The 10,329-nt window shown below is 45.4% G+C and overlaps 1 long non-coding RNA gene across 1 annotated transcript; it reads right to left on the reverse strand.

The window, feature by feature from the left end:
- Positions 1-1,048: 1,048 nt before the first annotated feature.
- LOC146644543 (uncharacterized) lies at positions 1,049-1,976 on the reverse strand. Its single transcript, XR_014908984.1, has 2 exons — positions 1,886-1,976; positions 1,049-1,296 (listed from the first exon to the last, which is right to left on the reverse strand). It is a non-coding gene; the product is annotated as an uncharacterized LOC146644543 (long non-coding RNA).
- Between the last annotated feature and the right edge of the window lie 8,353 nt (positions 1,977-10,329).

Consider the following 10,329-nt stretch of genomic DNA (forward strand, 5'->3'; position numbering starts at 1 on the left):
AGCAGACTTAAGATACAGTGTGCAGTGTGTCTGACATAGGAGATGTTATCAAAAGAAAAAAAAGAACCAGCTATGAACAGGAAATCACTTGGCTCAGGTTCACTCAGATATCAAAGTCTGTTTCGTGGTAACTTTCCACCAATTTTTCCACTTTAATACCCAAAATAGCACAAAGAAACTTAAACATTCTCTTTGACAGAATCCAGTTTTCACCACTTTCTGCTAAGAAAACTGTTCCCATCATCCCATCATCGACACACACACTCCTTTTTTTTTTTTTTAAAGCATTTCCAGGAAATATAGTCTGGAATATCTTTTACCAAACTGCCCTGGACCTGGATACGGAGGGTTGACGTAGCATGTTTTTTTTTAATGACTGGAATTTCCAGAGGTCCAGAAGTGCAGGGTTAACGTGCAAACTCCTCATTGACGTCGGGGTTTGAACTCAGGAGTCCTTTGCCCTGATGCAACGGTTGCAACCACTGAACCACTTTGTCGCCCTTTCAAATGAATTCCATAGATATGACACACAAGACCAAAAAATCCTCCCGGCATCCACCAGGAGTCAAACCAGCCGTGACTCACATCCTAGTCCAGCGCTCATCAGAAGGCATTCTCTGATTTCTACACGTCACACTTTTTTTTTTCTCAGAATTACTCAAAGAACTTTAGTCATTCACTTTCACTCCATAACTGTTGTGATCAACACTACGAAACCTACACAGCAAATCCAGCATGTCCAAATTAACACTGTCGGATTTGATTTCAACACTATTAAAGTGTCTATATGGGTCCACACCAGAGAGTGTTAATTTAACTCTTTTTGGAGAGTTGGTACGTTAACTCTGATTTAGTGTTAAACACCAAATCTGTTCAGGAGTTGATAATTTAACACTTGGTGTTAAGAGTTTATATATTAACTCTCAAAGAGTATTTTAGTTTAACTACGTAAGAGTTATCTTCTAATTCATTCTAAAAAGCGGGAATTTTACTGTTCTGAACTTCTAGAAATTTCTTTTGGAAATAAACATTTACTAAAAAGACGCAATGGTTTTTGAAAAACATTTATTCTGAACTGTGCACCACAATTTCAAAACATTTTCTGAAAGATGTAACAGTGTACATGTTCTCACTTTCATTAGAATTTTGTTTATCAAAAGGTCTGACATGGTAAATGCAAATAACAGCATCTCATCACTTATTTCTTCAATACAATATGCATGTCCTTCATTCATCCCTTTGTGGAACTTCAACGCACTTCTGCTCTCCCCCATATTCCATCTTCACAAGCATATCCTGTGCGGAGATTGAATAAAAATTAGTTGACACCAATTAATGGCACAAATAATCCAGTAAACAATTGCAGCACAGTAAAAAAAAAAAAAGGAATCCTCTTTGAGTCATTACTTGTGTAAAGTATTTTCCCAAAAGACAAGGACACAGGCAACAGGTAATACTGAACTAAATGTAAAACCTCAACCTTTTTCATTTTTACCTAAACCGTGTGCACCAAACTCTGGAGGGATCTAAATGCTACCGTAGAATCCAGTCAGGACGTCTGCTACTGCTGTTTGCTCGTGTTTTTTTTATTTTTATGGGCGATCGTTTTCAGGCTTCAAGTAGCACCATTATACCAACATTTCACATTCTACACATTGTTTTAGGTGTATTTGACCAAAAGTTTGACTGAAAATTCACATGCAAGCTTTTTTTCAAGGCTGTGGTATTTGCCCGCAAACAATACCTTTCAGCTAGCTAAAACAGAATATTATGCTATCAGCGAGCAACATGGCTAATGCCTTTCACACAGCTTTGTCTCAACTCCAAAGAGCCACAGAAGTAAAAGCTAATAACAATTGAAACAATCTTTGAAAAAATGACTTACCAAGCATGGCAAACAACTCAAATATGTAGAGCAAAATGTTCTGAAACGGCTTCACTTCAGATTCGATTGGAGCCGTGCTGGGGGCGGAGTCTGTGAATTTACTCTGTTGGTGTCATAGCCCCTGTAGGAGTTCAGAGTTAAGAGGTCAAGAGTTAATGTTTCCATTGTAACACCTCCAGATTTGACAGAGAAACACTCATTTTTAACACTCGATTTTAACTACTATCATTTTACACCTCAGAGTTACATTAAAAGAATGTGACTCTGCTTAGAGTAAAATTAACTCTACTTTTGCAAGGAGACTATTAACACCAAAAAAGTTAACACTTTTGAATTTGCTGTGTAGAGGTGAGCAAGCTCGAGCAGGTATTCAGAATGCAAACGGCACTTGACATCATCATCCCATCCCATTTTCTATTCAGTGTCATAAATCAATGCTTGGCCTTACTTAATCCATTCATCAAAAATATAGAAATTTTTACATTTGGTTTGAGTAATTCATAATTAATTCATTAAGTAATTAAATCCACAAACTCAAAACTTTTATTTGCCATAAAGTAAAGACGAATGATGAAGTATGAAGAGTGGAAAGAAATTAGGCAGAAAACATCACAAAACCTGCTTGAGATAAGTTTCAGTAGCTAAAGGTTAGTTGGCATAATGCAGAAACAACCTTTCCTTATGGAGAACACATTTATTCGCAGATTAGTTGGCGAGTGGTTCCTGAAGGTTGCTGTCTGACACTGGGTGAAACCAGTCGCACCAAAAACCTCCTTGTGATTGCTTTGCTCACTAGCAGATTGCTGCATGTTATTTGCATGGGTGTCACAGATCCGTCTGGCCAACCACTGAGCAGCAGTGAAACTTGAGAAAGTGGAAACTGGAAATGGAGTCTGTTCACCTTCAAAGTTGTGCCTTTCTACTTTTACTTTGAAGGTGAATATTCTCTCTTTCTGCTTTGTGTCACACTGTTCACAGTTTCACTAATGCTTGATGAGTAGTTAGCAATTCACTTTTAAATTCTAGCATATGTTCAACCCACGGGATAAGGAAACAAGCAGAAAACAAACAAACAAACAAAAAATTCCTTATTTACTTGAGCCCTGTTTTCCAGCAGTCCTGCAGCTTATATGTCTACATAGGACTTCCCTGCATGGGTCACAAAGCATTTGATTTTAATCATAAAGTCTGTTTGTTTGCTTCTCTGTGTCTGTTAGCAGGATTAAACTCCTAATTTTAATATAAATTTATGTAAAATATTTAAGAGAGATCCGGTTTCACCCATATGAGAACTGACTTCAGGGGTTGGATGTAGGATTTTTTCCCCATCGAACATTTTGTGTCATATCAAATAAAAATACATATAAAACTGAAATATGAAAAAATGTGAGACAAGCTGTCGATGCTTTTAAGAATCCAATGTGGATCCAGATATCCTGGATTCAGGGACAAAGTGTGCATCGTGTGGAAGGAATTTCAGCCTTGGTTGATGTAAGCAGTCTTGGAAAGATCTTGTTATGGAAGCACATGGTTATGGTCTTCCTGTCGCCAATCACAGATGTAAATGCAATGTTTGTATATGGAAATGGCTAGATCATGGTTCAGGGATTCGTGCTGAAACACTGAGGTGTCAAAGTGAATTTAAGACTTCACATAACAAGAGTAAAGGGGTTGGGTGAAAACTATAGGATGAGAGGAAACATTGGGCGGGGGGAATGAGGGGCAGAGTGGGTTGCAAGTAGACAAAGAACGCTGCTCGTCTTTCAAAAGTCCCACACAGAAAGCTTTTAAAAGGTTAAACATTGTTTACATGTACATAACTGCACACCTTCAGACACCGAATACACAGGGATTCATTCATACGCGCGCAAAACACAACACCTGTCTAGTGAGAAAATGTGTTTCCTTTTGTTAAAAATAAAAATAGTTTAAGTCTCCTGCCGTGTGTACGCCGAGACACTTCATTTTTACTGGGTTTTTCTGAGAAAAAATACCAAACCTCTCTTTCATATTGATGGGGGTCCATTGTATGATGCGGGCTTTGTGATAAGATTGCATCCCAATATTTAACTCTGCAGTGATAACATGTTACATAAAGATGTTGCAAGGAAGGAAAACAGATTAAGAAATCTGCTCATATCCAACAAATATAACTAACTTGTGACGTCCTTATGAGACTAACGTGATCCCCTGGTGTCATGGTCCTGGGCCGGGTTGGCCCAGTATTCTTAGTTCTCTTGTATTTTTGTATTCAGTTCCCTGTTTAGGTTCTGTTTCCTGAGTTGCCCTGTTATGTGGTTCCCTGTGTGCTTTCCCTTTGTGACTCTCACCCCCTGTGTGCCCCTCTATGTATTCATGAGCCCTTGTCCCCTTTCGTGTTTTATTCCATGTTTTCCCCAGCCTGTTATGTCTGTGTTCTCCCCGTGCTCTCTCCTCCTGTCTGAACCTCTGTACTTCCTGTTTTACTTTGACAGTCTCTCGTCAGTATGCGTCATGTTGTGTTCACTCCTGCCCTGTCTCGTTATGATTATCTGTGTCAGCTGTGTTCCCCGTGTGCTCCCACTTCCCTCGTTAACCCTCTGTGTATTTATGTCTGCGTCTCCCTCAGTTCTGTGTCGTAGTCTCCCTCATGCTGCGTGGATTTCCCTGTGTCTCTCTCCAAGTATTAGTTTATTGTGCCCAGTTTAAGTTTTGTATTTTCCTGTCATCTTGTCAGCAATAAAGCTGCCTTTTGAGTTCATCCCTTGAGTCCGTGAGTTTTGCGATTGGGTCCTCATCCTGCCTGCCACACAGCCGAACCATGACAGAAGACTACGACCACGACATGGACCCAGCAACTCACAACCCCTCCGCTGAGCTCCGGGAGGATTTAATCTACACGGTGGAATATCACTGTCAGGAGTGGGAAGTGCTGCCAGGAGACGAACACCGGGAGGTCGTAGCCGTCCGTCTACAGCGGATGGTGTCCGGACTCCCGTGGCTGTTCGGCGCGCTGCACCCCGACATCCGGGACTTCCTCGTTTCCACCGTAGGCATCCGCCCGGAGCTGCCTCTCCAGTGTGAAGAGTCGGAGGACGTTCAGCCCGGTCCGCTGGAGGATTCGCGGTCCGGCTCGTCTCCTCCCCCTTCCCGGAGAAAACGGCGTTCACGAGCAGCGGAGCAGTTTTCATCCCTGGGTGAGAGTGACTGTGCGTCACACTCTCAGCCCAAGTTTTCTGGACCCGGACTTCATGACTTTTCCACCACTGTGAGTAACTCTGTTTTGCCCGCCATTGTTTCCTGAATCGGATAACTCCACCACTGTGTGTTTGGACTCTGGAGACACTATACAGCGAGGCACCTCGGTGTCGGATCATTCACCAGTTGCTAGCAACCTTTGTGTTTTTGAGCCCTCTGATTTTTGTAAAGCTCGCAGTATGTCCTTTGATTTAACCGATATGAATGTGTTACATGTAGAGACAGCTGAACCTAAGACAGCTATCCTACACCAGACTCACCCACACACTGCTACCAGCATTGCAGCCCCACAGAACTGTTTTAACCAGCCTGTACACTCTGGGGTTTTCCAGTCTGAACTCAGCCACACACCACCACCATCATCAGCCAAACCATCTGAGACTGAGTGTTCTGTAACTGATGCTCCTTCTAGTAACTGTTTCATGTGCCAACCCGTTGTGTCTTTTGACATGTCCAGTGGTGCCCAGTCAGGTCCACAACCAGTGTTTAATCATTCAGTTTCTCGAGTGAGCGGTAACAAGATGGTCGCTTCCTTTGCTAAGCTAACTGAAAGACTAGGGTTAAGCGTTAAAGAGTTGCTTGATCAGGTCAAGTTTTGTGACCCACGGCAACGCATGCTTGATCCTGTTCGCTACTCCTCTGAACCTGTTGCTGTGAAAACGGTTGTGGGTGTTACTTCGTCCCTGGACTGTGTGGCTCCCCATCCAGTTCAATCTGAGTCAGCCTGCCGAGTTGGTTCACCTATGGACTATATGAAAATTGACTTTGTTTCTCAACCTGTGTTTGTCCTTCCAGCCTCGATTCTGAAAAGAACTGTCTCTGGCGTTCTTCCTTCTCTGACCTGTGTTAGACAGCACACCGTTCCTCAAGAGACAGTTGTTGATGTTGTCTGTTTTGAAACTGCTTCGGTGACTGTCCCTGAGCTAACCTCCTCCAGGACTGCTAGCGCTAACCTGGAGAGTGTTATAGCAGTGGATTTCCTAGGACCTGCTTGCTTTAAACCTAGATCTCCTAAAACTGAGTTTGGCGTCAATAACTTGGTTTTCCCAGTGTCTGTTGCTGCTCCTGAACTCTGCTCTCAAACTCCAGTTCCTGTAACCAGGGCAGCGCAGGCCCAGCTTTCCCTTGCTCCCGTATCAGTTCCTCGGGAGAGGGTGGCTGAGGTCCAGCCGGTCCCTGCTTCTATCCCCAGCCTGGCAGAGGCTCCGTTCATCCCGGCACCCGTACCTGCTCCTCGGGTGGGGTTGATGGACACCCAGCCGTCGCCTGTGCCTGTTCCGGTTCCCCGGGTGAGGTCAGCCGTGACCCTGCCGACTCCTGCACCCGTCTCAGTTCCTCGGGTGGGAGCGACAGAGGTCCAGCTAGCTCCTGCACCTACACCAGCCCCCAGGGTAAAGGCAGCCAGAGACCAGCTCGTCCCTGCACCCGTATCTGTTCCTCGGGTGGGGATGACTGGTGTTCGGCCAGGCCTAGCACCTGTTCCTGTTCCCAGAAGGAGAGCAACCCAGAGCCAGACACCTAATCTACCACAAGCGCAACTACCACTACAACTGGCATTGCTGTCCATAACTCAGTCAGTGGCTCAGTTATTAGCACAGTTTCCTGTTTTGTCACCAGTTCAGTCTTTAGCACAGTTAACGGCTCCATTACCCACTCAGTCATCCGCTCTGTTACCACCTCAGTGTCTTACTCCATTGCCTGTTCAGTTAACGGCTCAGTCATTATTAGCTCTGTCATTACCTCTGTCACCAGCTCAGTTCATAGCACAGCAACCCGCTCAGACACTGCCAACCTCAGCTGGAAGCCTTTGTGAGCTTTCTCCGCCAGCTGAGGACTGCGTGGTGCTGACAAACTTTGGACAGACTGTTTGCCCTGCACAGCCCCAGCCGTTGCATCCTAAGCCGACTGCGTGCCCTGTGCAGCTACAGTTAGCGTCCCCTCAGCCAAAAGTCTCTACACCTGCTGGCTCTGCATCCGTCTCCGCTGGGGGTTCAGGGGAACCCCTCCAGCCGCTCCTCGTCTCCGCTGGCGGCTCAGGTCAGCCCGGCCAGCACCTCCTCGTCTCCGCTGGAGGGTCCGAGGGGCCCGTTCGGACGTGGTCTGGTCCGGCCTCTGCATCAGCTGCACCCACGCCCGGTCCGGCCTCTGCATCGCCTTCAACGTCGCCCGGTCCGGCTTCGGTCTCTGCTTCGCCTGGTCCTGCCTCGCCTGGTCCTGCCTCGCCTGGTCCTGCCTCGCCTGGTCCTGCCTCGTCTGGTCCTGTGCCCACCAGGCCATGGCCAGCATGCCTAACACTGGAGAGTCGCCGCTGCATTCCATGCAGCCGGCCCCCTGAACTGCTCCGTCGTCTCCTTCGCCGCCGCCGCTGCCTTCCGCGCGGCCGGCCTCCTGAACTGCTCCGTCGTCTCCTTCGCCGCCGCCGTTGCCTTCCGCACGGCCGGCCCCCTGAACTGTTTCCACGTCGTCGCCGTTCCCGTCCGCACGGTCGGCCCCCTGAACTGCACTGTGTTTTGGGTTGTTTTTCTTGGGCTCCGGTGTTTGCTGTGCTCCTTTGTTTTCTGTTCCGTGCCCTCCGTCCTGGGCCCCCGCCGCCCGCCCTGGGTCGTTTTGTTTGGTTTTTTGTTTTCCTGTGTTTGGGCTGTCTGGAGCCAGCCCTTAAGGGGGGGGGGGGGGGGGGGTGGTGTCATGGTCCTGGGCCGTGTTGGCCCAGTATTCTTAGTTCTCTTGTATTTTTGTATTCAGTTCCCTGTTTAGGTTCTGTTTCCTGAGTTGCCCTGTTATGTGGTTCCCTGTGTGCTTTCCCTTTGTGACTCTCACCCCCTGTGTGCCCCTCTATGTATTCATGAGCCCTTGTCCCCTTTCGTGTTTTATTCCATGTTTCCCCAGCCTGTTATGTCTGTGTTCTCCCCGTGCTCTCTCCTCCTGTCTGAACCTCTGTACTTCCTGTTTTACTTTGACAGTCTCTCGTCAGTATGCGTCATGTTGTGTTCACTCCTGCCCTGTCTCGTTATGATTATCTGTGTCAGCTGTGTTCCCCGTGTGCTCCCACTTCCCTCGTTAACCCTCTGTGTATTTATGTCTGCGTCTCCCTCAGTTCTGTGTCGTAGTCTCCCTCATGCTGCGTGGATTTCCCTGTGTCTCTCTCCAAGTATTAGTTTATTGTGCCTAGTTTAAGTTTTGTATTTTCCTGTCATCTTGTCAGCAATAAAGCTGCCTTTTGAGTTCATCCCTTGAGTCCGTGAGTTTTGCGATTGGGTCCTCATCCTGCCTGCCACACAGCCAAACCATGACACCTGGTGATTCTAATATTAACTAAACTGTACAGTTTGGGTATGTAAAATGTATTTACAGACGCAATGTTTGTGTTTTTTCAATGTGCTTTACAAGAGCAGGTAAAGGATGAAACCCATGTAAGAACCTGAGTAGGATTGCTTTACATAGCTGGAATGCACAGGAGAGAGAGTGAAAACCAGCGGTGTACCTAGATTAAACTTCTCAGGAAAAGCTTGATTAACTACCCCCACAAATTTAGACGCAACCCTCATACCTCTAACATTCAATACAGTGCTGGTCTATGGGAGAGACACACCCTCTATAAACTCAGCGGGCTCGCATCGAAGCTTGCTAACTGTGAAGGTGCTGTTTTCCCATGTGTACAGACAGCAGCAGAACTGGAAAGCTTCATATGTGTCAAGACATCGTTCCAGGCCAAAGCATTCAACACGACATGCAGTAAGGGCTTTCGGTAACCACAAAGGTGTTAGCTGAGAAAGTATTTTATGATGTTAGAACTTCAATAAAAACAGCAGTGATTTGTCAATCACAAGGGCTGCTCTAAACAACACCCCACTCTGTGAAACTGTGAAACCCACTGATCATAAACTCACTTCTGATGACAATGAACTCATCAAGAAAGTATTACTGAGTTCATAGATCAAAGAAGTAGACGGGTTATTTTCCCATAGAGTTGTAGTCAATCAGACATCTATTGAGGTTTTGCAAACATTTGAATATGTGCTAACCACGTGACATTAACTCATTGGACATTTTGGACTTGTGACAATGTAGGATTAGTGAAAAAGTCCCCAGTAGGCTTAGATACTGGTCAGTGGCCATCTGGCAACCACCCATCGTGAGGGAAAATGAGTGGTTGTTGGAGGCTGATTGCAGTCCCTGGGAAAATTATTACTAAAGCCCCAGTCACACAGGCCCAGAGACCGGTCACTGACCCCCATTTTCTTCTAGAGAAAATTTTATCTTCAGCTATTTAGCAAAAGCCTCTTTGTTATTGCTACAGTCACCCACAGTTTGCATGAAAATGAAGAACTTAACTCCAAATACAACTTATCTAAGAAACTCTGCGCTGAAACACAGCTTCAGACTAAAAGTTGTGGCTTTTGAAACGTGTTGTCTTCAGCTCTGAGGTCCAAGTTTAAAGGTGAGCCTTCTCCATTTCCAACGTGCTTTGGCCTTTCTCAACTTATACTTCCATTTTTGAGTAGTTAAGTGTTTTCAGACAAACACGATAAACTACAGGCCACTGTGGGAATCTGCTAACAACCAAAGCAGTCACCAAGTAGTCATTGTTGCAGCACCTTCTTTGAAACTGATTTCACCTAACATGTGAGCAATATCAAGGAACATATAGCTTGTCAGTTTTCCCTAGCAACATCTTGCATCACGTTCAATTTTGCAGACAAATCTCAAGCAGTAAGATGTCATGTGACGTCATATTAGAAACAACTGATAAAGTTAGCCCCTGCTGGTCAATAAAAGCAGTGCAGGTTTAACATACGTCTAGGATGACGACATATAGATGTAAAGGTCAGCAGTGGTTTGTTGCATTAACTGATGAGACTTTGCAGCCTTTGAACCAGAGCTGCATATGAAGACCAAGAAAGGCTTTCAGCACTCGCTCAAAAACAGAAAAAATGTTTGTTCATTCTTAAGGTTTATGAGCTTTTAGGGTCATTCCTTTGTCCTGAGCTGTTCTTCATGTACTTAGGCAAATAAAAGATCATGTCAATATGAGTCGGTGCAGGGAGCAGAAAGCTAAATACCACAATATCACACAGCATTTAATACAGAGGAATTTACACCAAGGGTCAGAGATGAACTGTGGCATGTACACAACATACAAAGATATATGCTACTTAGAGGGCCACACCAGATCGAATGTACTGACGTTTGTGTGAGTCTTCGAGACC

Source organism: Rhamphochromis longiceps, linkage group LG20 (assembly GCF_057381845.1).
Source record: "Rhamphochromis longiceps isolate RC_006_pf linkage group LG20, R_longiceps_female_GT1.1, whole genome shotgun sequence".
In the NCBI taxonomy this organism is placed as follows: domain Eukaryota; kingdom Metazoa; phylum Chordata; class Actinopteri; order Cichliformes; family Cichlidae; genus Rhamphochromis; species Rhamphochromis longiceps.